We start from the raw sequence: 13194 nt of genomic DNA, 5'->3' as shown, positions 1-13194 counted from the left end.
TCTCTGAGGTAGTCAATCACAGGGCCAGGCTTCAGCCAGGTCATCTCAGTGTTCTCTGTATGACATTACGTGTTCTTTGCACTACATCACTACGTCACTAAGTTTCCCAAAATATTAGACGTCCTCAATTTCCTTCCATTTAATCCATGTGAAGTCAAACTGTTCCCGTGGCTTTGTACTTCATCTGATTTGGACAGTCATAGTTGGCTTGGTTTCCCCAGAGACCTCATGAAAATGATCAAACGCTAATCTAGGTGTTGCCGTGAAGGCATCTTGTAGACGCAATTCGAGTCTATAATCAATTTACGTTAACTAAGAAAGATTACGGCAGACGATACGAGGCCTGATTCCATAAGGCCTTTCGAGCAGAAATGAGGTTTTCCAGAAGGAGACATTCTACCTGTGGACAGCAGCTTCAGCTCATGCCTGAGAGCCCCAGCCGACCCTTCCTGACAGCCTCGCCTATGTTTTTTCGACCTAACCTAATAAGCCCTCGCAATCACATAAACCAATGCCTTTAAATCAATCACTTTAATATATAGCTTTTACTGGCTGTGGTTTTCCGGCAGACCTCTGACACCAATCTTCCAGAGCTTCTTCAATAACAAGGGGGAAAGCAATGATGGAATAAAACCCTCTGAAAATCCACTTCTCCATGAAAGTAATCAGAATAGTAGCAAAACTGTCATCATCTACTTTTTTAGAACTCTGGACATGACCCAAAAACTTGCAGCAATTTGAGGCGCCTTTATTCAAGAAAACAACCGGATCTTGGGAAGAAGGGAGCTTTTTTGTGTTTTACTTTACTCTCAGATAGACAAAAACGGAGGAGATCTGTCACTAGCAGATCCTCCCAATCAATATAAACACTCAGCGAAGTCCTTCAAGCTGAAATGAGGGTGATGTCAGCAAGACGGTGAAGGAGGAAGCCCCGGACCCTCCTTCCCCCAACAAACACCCCAGTTGAGCACCAATTCACAGACAGTCTCTTTATGAGAAATCCGGAAACAAACTGAAAGGCTCCTGCATCCGACAGAACACAAAACTAGACTCTCCGAAGTCAGTAGGGAGATTCGGGACACCGTCTCACGGGAGTCCCTGTGCCTGGCAAAGCACCGCGTGACCAGGAAGAGCGCCCCCACCCCAGCCCCCCACTTAACCTAGGGGAAGGAAGAGATTGGTCTGTACGTCCATCACCCCAACTTTTCCAAGAGGTCTCCCCAGAAGACTAGCCCTTGTCTTGCCAGTCTTGAAGCCCAGACAGTTAGCTGCCTGGGGAAGAATGGACACAGTAGCTTGGGCTGGCAGATGCCACGGACCTTCCCCCCGCCTGGCAGAGCGAGTGGATGAAAACTCCCTGCCCGCTGTCAGCTACCCCCAGGGAGGAAAGGAGTTTATCTTTACGTCCACCTCCCCGACTTTTCCAGAGCTGCTGTCTAAACACTTTTGAATCTCTGGACTGGTCAGCACAGTCTAGTTGTCTAGGGGAGAAGAGAGACAGTGCTTTGGACTGATGCCATAGCCTCCCACACCCCTGCTCAGCACAGAGCCGGAGACAAAAATGACAGCCACATGCGTCTCCCTGAGGAGGGCAAGAGTTGGTAGAGGTCCCCAGAATCGCTCAGTGGGTCCTCTGTACAAAGCCGGTCCGCAAAGCAGGAGAGGGGCCTGCTTGGTCGAAGGCAGCGATACCAACAGAGCCCGGGAAAATGAACAATCAGGCAAAGGTGTTTCACACAAAGCAACACGACTTATACCCAGAATTTGTAAAGAACTCTTTCAACTCGACAACGAAAGGGACAAATTTTAAAACGAGGAAAGAATTTGAATACACGTGTCTCCAAAGAAGATATACAAATGGCTCAGAAGCACATGGAAAGACGCTCAACGTCATTATTAGGAAAATGCAAATCAAAGCCACAAATCATTTCACACCCACTAGGACGGATATAAGCAAAAATGGTGAGACCGCTTTGGAAAGCAGTCTGGCAGTACCTCAAGCGGTTAAACACGGGTTACCTAGGTTTATACCAGGAGAAGGGCTGCATTCTTTCTCGAAGCCCTAGGGTAGAATCCATTCTCTTGCCTTTTCTAGCACCTAGAGTCCACCTATACTGTGGGCTTCTGGCCCCTTCTTTCACCTTCAAAGCCAGCAGTATAGCATCTTCAAATTTCTCTCTGACTCTGCTTCCATCATCACATCTCCTTTTGATTAAATTAGCTAGTGGTCTATCTTGTGCATCTTTTCCAAAGAACTTTTTGTTTTTAAATAGGCAGCCCCCCCTTTTTTTTTAATGCTTATTTATTTGTGAAAGAGAGTGTGCAAGCAAGGGAGGAGCAGAAAGAGAGGGAGGCAGAGAATCCCAAGCAGGCTCCTCAGTGACAGCAGAGAGTCCCGTGCAGGGCTCGAACTCATGAACGGAGAGATCATGACCTGAGCCCAAGTCCAATGCTTAACCGACTGAGCCACCCAGGTGCCCCTAGAATTTTGATTAGTGGATTTCATCCACTATTTTTCGGTTTTAAATCTCATCAATTTCTGCATTTGCCTTTATTATCTTTGTGTGCTTTTGGTTTTATTCTTTTTTTCTAGATTTTTGAATTGGGGATCTAATGCCTTTATTTTCCATTTTTAATTTTAACTGATAGAGGTGTTTAGGGCTTTGAATTGTTAACGATCACTGCTTCTTATATAGAGATGCTTTAAATATATAACTATATAAAGGTTTTATGTATATATTCTTGATTCATAGCCTTTTCATTATCATTTTTCAGAAATTCTGTAACTTCTGTGTATATTTCCCTTGTAACCCAAGAGTTGTTTAATAGAATTTTTTAAAAATTTCCAGGTGGAAGTGCTTTCTTGTTTTTAGTTTTCATTTCTAACTTTATTGTGCTGTGTTCAGAAAATATTAATAATGTTTCCCTTTGATGAAACCTATCAATGATTTCTTTGTGCCCTAATACACGATCCCTTTTCAGGAATGTTCACATGGTGTTTAAAAGAAGATATATTCTGGGGGCACCTGGGTGGCTCATTCGGTTGAGCGTCCCACTTTGGCTCAGGTCGTGATCTCACGCTGGTGGGTTCGAGCCCCACCCCTGACTCTGTGCTGACAGCTGGGAGCCTGGAGCCTGCTTCAGATTCTGTGTCTGCCTCTTTCCCCCTCCACCGCTCATGCTCTGTCTCTCGAAAATAAACATTAAAAAAAAATTTTTTAAGAGGGTATATTCTTTATTATCACCGGGCAGTTGCACGCTGTGACCCGACTCTGCCAATCAATATCAAAGTTTCCACTCACCTCCCTCCGATGCTCTACAAATAGAATTTTCGCGTAGTCTTTGACATCATTCCCCCAGCCAGTGCGCGTGCTCTTCCCCACGGCTGACGAATTCCACACCCTGAAATACCCGGCACCCCGGGACACTCGGCGCCCCGACGCCGCTTGGGCCCAACGGCCGCGGCACGTCCTCGCCGCCATCTTGCGCGGCTGACCTTTGACCCGGCGTACTGAAGCGCTGAGTGGCCACGACGCAGGCGCACTCTTCCTCTCTGAGTAGGCACGCTTTGACTCCCGCTTAGGTGCTGCAGCGTGCAGCCTTCTTCTAATTTCTCCTCTCTCTTTCTTCTCCTCTCGTTTTGAGTTACATTTTTCTTACTTTTTCAGCACATATGTTTATATGTTATACTTTTACCCGCAGTCCCACTCTTCTGTTGGCCTTGGCGCTGTAATTAAATACAGGAAATGGTCACCGTCCGTCCTTGCGCCAGTTTCCCCAGTCATCGCTTACTGGATAAAGGTCATCCTGCAGTCCAAGAGTAGGGAGGCTTTCTCGCTAAGGAACCTGATAGTAAATATTTTAGGACTGGTGGGAAGCTGTCAAAATTACTCAGTCTGCTGTTTTAGTGCAAAAGCAGCCACAGACATATACATAAATGGATGGATGCGGCTATGTTCCAATAAAATTTTATTTACAAAAATGGATAGCCAGTTTGCGGAGCCCTGCTGTGATAGTTAATTTTATGTGTCAACTTGACTGAATCACAGGATGCCCAGATATTTGGCCAAGCATTATTTCTAGGTGTGTCTGTATGAAATTACCCCTTGAATCAATGGATTCAGTTTGTCTCCTTCCCCTACCCACCCCCCACCCCCCCACCCCCATCCCAGTGTAGGGGAGCATCATCCAATATGTTGAGAGCCTGATTAGAAGAAAACGGGAGAGGAAGAATTCAGCCCTTCCTGCCTGATTGAATTGGAATATTGATCACCTACCCAAGGCACTCTTGGTTCTCAGGCCTTTAGACTCAGACTGAATTATACCACTGGCTTTCCTGGGTCTCCAGCTTGCAAGTGGAAGATCATGGAACTTCTCCGTCTCCATAATTGTGTGAGCCAGTTCCTTACACAAATCTCTTCCCATACATCCATCCTATGGGTTTTGCTTCTTTGGCGAACCCCACTATGTCTGCTCAAACAGGTTGCTTAGGAAAAGCACCTGTATATGGTAGTCCCTGAGTTCTTCCATGTTCAGGACTGGTTTTCAATAGCCTTGATATTTGAAGGGTATCTCAGGGGCACCTGGGTGGCGCAGTCGGTTAAGCGTCCGACTTCAGCCAGGTCACGATCTCGTGGTCCATGAGTTCGAGCCCCGCGTCGGGCTCTGGGCTGACGGCTCAGAGCCTGGAGCCTGTTTCCGATTCTGTGTCTCCCTCTCTCTCTGCCCCTCCCCCGTTCATGCTCTGTCTCTCTCTCTGTCCCAAAAATAAATAAAAAACGTTGAAAAAAAAAATTTTTTGAAGGGTATCTCAGCTGAAGAACTTTCTTCTTTATCTTTAAAGTCTAATCATTCTGCTAGGCCTAGGAGGCAGCTTCCGTTGATCCTCTCCTCCTGGTATCCATGCCTTTGTTTAGTCCTGCCCCCTTAAGGGTAGGCAGGAATAGTGCCTCACTTCTAACAAATAGAATATGGCAAAAATGATGAGATGTCGCTTCCAAGATGAGGTTATGGACAGACCCTGGCTTCCATTTTCCTCACCCCCTCTTGCTCTCTTCCTCGCACCCTCTGACGGAATCCAGCTGTTATGTCGTGAGCAGAGGCCCACTTGGCAAGGAACTGATCTCGCTTACCAGTAGCTAATGAAGACCTTCCACGTGCCAGAAACCATGTGAGGTCCTCCATCCCCCACATCCAGAATTACCACATCCTCCTAATTCTCCCTCCCAACTATCCCTCAAATTCATCTACTTTTCTCCATGTCTACCACCTTGTTTAATCTTTTGGAGTCCATTCAGTTACTCAAGCCAAAAACACGGGAACTTCATTACTCATTTCTTTCCCTCCCAACCACAGTCAGTCAATCAGCAAATCCTGCTGACTCTTCTTTCAAAATATCCCATTCCATCAACTTCCCTCTATTTCCACTGCTATCATTCTGGTCCAGACCCACCGTCATCTCTCACTGGGTGCCCTCTTGCTATGAGCTATATTCTCCTCTTCCTGAAAGGTAAATCAAAACATTGCACCCACATACATGAAACCCTTCAATGGCTTCTCATCATACCTAGAATAGTCACACCCCTCACATGGCCTGCCAGCCTTTAGATCACCTTGCCCCTGCCCTTTTCTTTTCTTTTTATGTTTATTTATTTTTGACAGAGAGAGAGAGACAGAGCATGAGCGGGCGAGGGACAGAGAAAGAGGGAGACACAGAATCCGAAGCGGGATCCAGGCTCTGAGCTGTCAGCACAGAGCCTGACATGGGGCCAGAACTCACAGACCGAGAGATCATGACCCGAACCAAAGTCAGACGCTCAACCGACTGAGCCACCCAGGCGCCCCTGCCCCTCCTCTCCCCTTTTCTTAGATCTTATCTAGTCCTGTCTCAGCAGCTCCCTGTGCTCCAGCAAAACCTGATTTGTTTCTGTTTCTCAAACAAGCCAAGTTCTTCTCAACTTAAAGCCTTTGTCCTTTCTTTTCCCATATCCTGGAAGGCCCTCCTCCGACTCGTTCCTTCTCCCACTGAAGATCATATGAAGTGGAGTTCTTCCATAACTCTCTCAGCATCATACTCCGTTCATTACCATCATAATCCGTCTCATAGTGTATAATTTTTTCATGTGCGTGGACTTTGCTGTATGTTCTCTGCAATAAGGCAGGATCACGGTTGCTACAGGTGCACACAGGAAGGCACTGAGGCCATCTCTTGAGGAGACACAAAGCTGCCAGGAGTAAGAGGGGCCATCTAGTTTGAGATCCAAAGGATCGTGTGACAAAAGAGGAGGTGGGACGGGTAAGAGGGGACTGTTTTGGCTGAGTGAACAGCGGATAGAGAGGATGGGGACGATATGGCACTTTCAAATGGTTTCTTGTGGCTAGGGTCACAGCTAGAGGCCAAGAGCAGACAGGAGGCTGGACACAACGGGTGGCACGTACAGGACACCTATACGTGAGAACGGTGGTATTTAGAATTTACTCCTTTGACACACCAGTCCCTCTGATAGGGGATTTATGCTACATAAACACTCAAGCATCTGTGCAATAACGTCTGCACGTTCGTTGAAGCCCTGTTTCCATGGGCAAAAATGGAAAACAATTTAAACAGCCGGTAGAAGTTTATCCAAAAAAGAGAATACCGCACAGCACTTCAAAAGAATGTGGATGCTCTAAATGTGCTGATTCTGGACTTATCTGTCCAAGATAAACTGACGATGGAAAAAACAAAACCAGGGGCACCTGGGTGGCTCAGTCGGTGGAGTGTCTGACTCTTGATTTCAGCTCAGGTCATGATCCCAGGGTTGTGGGAATGACCCCGGTGTCAGGCTCTGTGCTGAGTGTGGAGCCTACTTGGGATTCTCTCTACCCCCCCACCGCCTTCTCCCTCTGCCCCTCTCCCCTGCTTTCTAAAATTTAAATACATATATATATTTTAAAAAATAAGATAAATAAATATATTTAAATAAATATGTTTATTTAAATAAATATTTAAATAAATTTAAATATATTTACATAAATTTTATTTAAATATTTTAATATATTTTAAATAAATATTTATATGAATATATTTAATATTTAAATAAATATTTATATAAATAAATAAATTTAATATTTATATAAATATATATTTGTATAAATATATTTAATATTTAAATAAATATATATTTATATAAATATATTTAAATAAATATATATTTATATAAATATATTTAAATAAATATATTTAAATATATTTAAATAAATATATGTAAACAAATATATATTTAAATAAGTATATATAAATGTACTTAAATAAATATATTTAAATAAATATATATAAATATATTTTTAAAAAGGAAAAAACAAAATATGGCACCCAACAGTGTATAGAGAACAATTTCATTTTAAATAAATATATATGCTTGTAGATACACAGAGTATCTCTGGGAGAAAACAAAAAAAAAACAGTTTCAGTGGTTGTCCCTGGAAGTGAGGGGAAGTATATGACTTGGAGACACATGGGAGAGACACTTGGTCTACATTATACACCCTTTTGTACCTTTTACAAATACAAAATACAAATTAAATCATAACTCTTTAAAAGAGCGTCAGTACTAAAAAGTGAGGAAAAGGCTTTGACCTTCAGACTTTTCTTGATCATCACTTGGCACACTTACTACCTCTCTCTTGTTTTCTCTTGTTATTTTATTCTAAAATAAAGAAGCAGAGTGAGGCTCTAAGGCAGGGGAGCTGGGAAGTTACTTGGATTGGTCACTTCTTTTTTATTCTTTTTTTAATGTTTATTTTTGAGGGAGAGACAGAGTGTAAGTAGGCCAGGGGCAGAGATTGAGAAACACAGAATCCGAAGCAGGCTCCAGGCTCCGAGCTGTCAGCGCAGAGCCCAACACAAGGCTCTAACTCAAGAACGTTGAGATCATGACCTCGTGAAGGCTGAACCGACTGAGCCACCCAGGGGCCCTTGGGTTGGCCACTTCTACCTGCATTCACTATTGTCTCCTCCAAGTGTGGCATAGACAACTTGTTCTTAGACCCGCTAAAGATTTGGCTTCTCTGAGACTCCTCTGGAGCTGGGGAAGTGGTCAGGTGTCTCTGCTCCAAACGGCACTCACAGAAGACAGTAGGAACGGAAATGTCCCCACGGCCATCCAATCACATGGGTCTTTCTCCTTTCTTATGGTGTCTGTGCCCCTAGATCTTGCTGCCAGAGTATTCAGTAGGGTAATATGCATGGCAGCTTTTAAAGCCTTTGTGTTTACAGAAAAAGTTGTAGGTTCATCTTGAGCTAAATTCTCACCTCCGCATTCTCAGCTCGCTTGTGCAGATGGCATTTCAGGGACAGCTATTTCGGTGACAGCTACGTGCTGACTGGCGGGGCCTTCTCATGGCTGAGCCGAATCACAAGGGTCAGTGATGGTACCAGATGGACCTTCACCTTCTCGTGTTGATTCAGCATTTATAACTTGTTAAAAAAAAAAAAAAATAGGATGTGGAACTCCCTCCCCCACCCCTTCTTTCTCATTTTTATTTCCTCGCCCATTTTATTACTCCCCAACCAGAATTCTCACAAGGGCAAAAACAATTGAAACGTGTGAATCACATGTCAACAGCAGCCCTGATGTTTGTGCAGGAAGCAGCTACAACAATGAGCAAAGGAAGGGAGAGGGCTGTGGGGGCAGGCGGTGCCAGGCGTTAAAGTGGGCGCCCCAGACGCCTGTGAAACCAGCCCTGAGACAGAGAAAATGCTGCCAAGAAACAAGATCCCTAGGTGAATGGAAAAGGCAGACCTCTAGGATTTGATGGTACAGAATGTATCATAATCTCTCATGTAACAAATTGTATGTGTTAAGCTTTGTGTGAGCCACTGATGATATATACAAGTAAATTAACTAAAGGAGCTTACGGATCAGCACAGAAGATAACTTTTTGCCCGCGATGAGGACTGGGGGTACCGAGGAGGTAGGCTCATCCCCTGGGGACCATCGCGCTAAGGTCCTGGCCCCCGTTCTCTGCTTTCCTGCTGCCTGTGAGTAACGCGCTCCGCACTAACATGTGGAAAGCCTCAAGGTTCTTCTTCCATGTGCCATCATGAGAAGCCCCCAGGCTCTAAAAATCATGGAGATCTGAGGTGGAATCCCAGCCCTGCCGCGTCACCCTGGGCAGGCTTCTGAGTTTGTTTCCACATTTCTAGAAAGGGGCTATTATGCAGCTCCCATGGTTACTTTAGTGACTAAAATAACATGTTGTTTTGCACTAGTTTTCAGACTTAGCACGAAGTAGGTGTTTCAGTCCCCCAGATCACTCAGGACTATGCATATTCATCGGATATTTGTAATTTGTTAATTAGAAGGAATAATTGAATCTATTTCCGTACACTCATCTGAATGACAGATGAGTACAATATCACAGAAGCTTTGTAGCTACAAGAGATATGTCAGTGTTCTGGCTTCAACCATAGTTTCCATTCTTCCCTAATGGTTTCCATTAATGAGCCAAATTATCAAAAACTGCCCTTCCCTCTCATTCCTTCATATGTCTCAGAGCAAGGTCAGCAACTCTGCTTTAGCATGTCAGCACCGGATCAACGCTTGAAGGTTCTGATTGGTTTGTAGGTACAATAAAGTACGTTACAAGGTAGTAGGAACACATGCGTCACCAGAAGGGATCAGGCTGTACCCTAGATGAAGCGGTGTCTTTTCAGACAGTTCTAGAATGAAACCCAGTGAGGAGAACAAGGTCATGATTTCACCGAACTGGGGGGGCCTGCCTCAGAGCCCAGGCTCTGCAGGAAAGGGGGAGAAAACATGCGTGGGTAAGGAATTCTAGCCCATTGTGCACCCCCCACACCAACCTAATGACAGTTTTCTCCCAGACAGATGAGGTGACAGACTGCCACCTCCGCTAACAGAAAATGGCTTTGTAGTAAGTGGTATACACATAGCTCTGATAGGTTTTCTATCGGGACCAGAATGTTTTCTGAAGCTGTCTTAACAACACAGTAGATATATATGACTTCTCCTTCACCCGGCCTCATTACCATCTAGCTCCTTGCTCAAACATCCTCCTGAAACCTTCCTCTGGCTGGTGGTTTCCATCCTGATTTTTCTCGACAGGTAAAATGTTGTTCAAGCCCTCTTTTAAAGTATTCTTTAGCTGATCTGTGATGCAACCCAGAAAAAAAAAAAAGTTTTATTGGAGAAGAAAGTCGGGGAAAACATATTGAGAAGTGTACTCTCTTTCTTGGGCAGGAAGAGGGCTAGAGGTTCCCAGTTTCTTGGATATTGGGAATAAGTGATCCTTAGCTATACTAAATTAAAAAAAAAAAAACAATGAAAACTTTCTAAAAATATTTTGGAAGAGCAAAGAAAAAGTTTAAAAAGCATAAGAAAAAATAATACATCCCACTAAATCGTAAACATAGTCAAGGTCACAAAGAGAAACCAAGACCCAAATTCCCAAAACCTCAGGGTTCTGTTTTTTGTTTTTTGTTTTTGCTTGTGGTTTAAATCAGCCGACTCTTCTCCCTTCCAGAGGGTCCCTTTCTCAGAGGCCCCAGCAGCCCACTTAGCAGAGGTCAAACCCATCAACAAAGGTCAATGCTGGTGGCCCCCCCTGCCACAAAATTCCAAAACTCGATTGTCAAAAATCTCCAGCGCAGATTAGATAATAGCGTGTTTCATAATTTAAAAAAAAAAAAAAAAAAAAAAAGCAAGACTAACCATGTAGGTAAGATCCATTCCTATTTCTCAAGAATCAAAGTTATCTGAAAACAAGAGTTCACAGAATGCCTTTGCTGAACTGCACGGTGATAAATGATGTCCAGGCTCAGCGCTATCCTACAGGGCTTTATGACTCCCCCAAGAATCACATGGTTGGGTTGGTCTGTGTGGTGTGAATGTTAGCAAAGCCTTTGAAACTTTTTTGAAATTAAGTGGTTCATTTAGGGCATATTAATCAACTTAATTAGGAGTTCCCATTTCCCAATCATTGGGGGGGGGGGAGTTGGTGAGTGGGTTCTACAAGAAAAAGCGTTGACTGACCTTTTTTTGTGATCACAAAACCTTTCACTGGGTCCATCCAGTCAGCCGTCCACACAACAGATCTTTATTGACGCCTGTGTTTCGTGCTGGGAGCTTCTGTGGTGCTTGCAATTCTTCTATTCACCCCACGCCTCCCCTGACCCCTCGGTTTCTAATCACTTTCCTGTCTAGTCATTTGTGACAGAAATCGTGAAATAAAGACTTGCCCTGCTCCCCCCCCCCCGCCCCCCGAACTTCTCAGAGGTTCGCGAAGCTACCCAGAGCTGCTTAGGGCTGAGATGTTTCCACAAACGCGCCCCTTCTGAGAAGAAATATTAGGGGCTTTAAGTGAAACAAAGTATTCATTTATGCCCTGTTTCTGAAAAGTCTTGTTTTTTACGGTGAGTTCATGCTGGGAACCAGAGGCAGACATCACCTCATTTGATTGTCACGTGGGTTTCGCACACTCAGCCTCCGGTACCTGCTCCCCGATCTGCTGCTGAGAGCCTCTCCCAGACTCGAGACTGATGTTCCAACATCTGTCAAGTGCTTTTTCAAAAATAAACTTACCAGAGAATCTCACTTTCCCCTTCATCGTTCCTCAAATTAGGAAAAAGAGTTCATTACGCATGAAATCTGAAATAATAGGATTACTTTCTAAGCAATTAAATACTTAGCCATTTTAACCCTCCAGATGGGAAGCACAGCCAAATGCCTCTTTCACATAGAACAATAGTTTAACAAGGCGATGTCAACGTCTTTTGACGAAAACCCCTTAACAGAGTTTTTAAAGGGCTCTTTATTTGCAAACACTAAGGGTCACCTGTATAAATGGTCACAGAACTGCAAACTTTGTCTCAACTTCTTTTTTTTTTTTTTTTTTTTTTTTTAACCCACTAGAAGTGTCTGGAGTCTAACAGCAGTGGGTGTTTTCTTCCCTTCAGTGATATCACTGTTTTTCTTTTTTGTTGTTGTTCCTTTGAAATCCTGGCCTCCCTAAAAAAAATAAAATAATAATAAAAATATATCTCCATTTATCTCCACTGGGTCTGCCAGTGAATGCACGGCGCTTGTCAGCACATGCTGGCTGCACTCTGCGTCTCTGGGCCCTCATACCTGTTGACCTTGAGAAACTGGTCAAGGCATTTTAAGGCATTTGAAAAACGTAAAGTCTCAGGGCACCTGGGTGGCTAAGTGGGTTAAGCGTCCGACTCTTGATTTCAGCTTAGGTCATGATCTCAGCGTTCATGGGATCGAGCCCCACAGCGGGCTTTGTGCTGATAGCACTGCTTGGGATTCTGTCTCTCCCCCTCTCTCTCTGCCCCCTTCTTTCTCTCTCTCTCTCTCTCTCTCTCTCCAGGGAAAATCACTAACAATGATGAGTATGGAGAGAGCAATCGCTCTTACATTACAGTCAAACTCCTGGCCCCTGAGGCCGGAAGAAGAACTGGGGTGGGGGCAGCCAGAGGGAGCAGTTTGCTTGGCGAGGCTGGACCCCTCCTCCAGGAAAATCGCCTTCTGTACGTTTTCTATATCTAGCGGCTACCAGACTATTTCGCCAATAAACAGTAACTCTTAACCCCATTTGATAATGATTCTTATTGACAGGCACGTCTCTGAATCTGGCCTGAATCTGCCCCTGGCACTGGGGCTTAGAACAATCTGGAAAGGTCCTGTTCGGGGACCTCAGAGGGCCTGATATTATTTAAGCCATCTCTCCTGACTTTTGTGTGAACTCTTCATAAAGGCTCATAACACTCCTGGAAAGGTGGTTTCCTCTGATTTCCAAAGACAGCAAAAGTTTCTCTAGCATCGCACAAGGAAGGCCCCTGGGGCTCTGGGGAAGGTTCGAATTGGACGAGGCTAATTCCTAGTTTTTAAATCCTGCTAGCAGAGCTCCCTCCCTCCCTTTAGGCCAATAAGTCATATTAACCCAGGGATTGATGTTGCTGTTCCCACCTCATCATAAAGGTCACTTTCAGGAATGGGAAAAGGACACATTTGCATATATTGCTAGAAGTCCATTGTCCTGCGAACACTGCCTCCAGCCACACAAAGGCTTCCTCACCCAGCCGAGTCACAGGGGACCTCAGAATTCTTATCTGTCTCGATGGTCCTGAATATATGGCCCATGTCACCGCATAAAAATATGACTGTCAGCTCAGGACAGGTTTGGTGA

The sequence above is a fragment of the Felis catus genome, chromosome B4, assembly GCF_018350175.1.
Source record: "Felis catus isolate Fca126 chromosome B4, F.catus_Fca126_mat1.0, whole genome shotgun sequence".
Lineage (NCBI taxonomy): Eukaryota > Metazoa > Chordata > Mammalia > Carnivora > Felidae > Felis > Felis catus.
Note: the sequence above shows the minus strand (reverse complement) of the source record.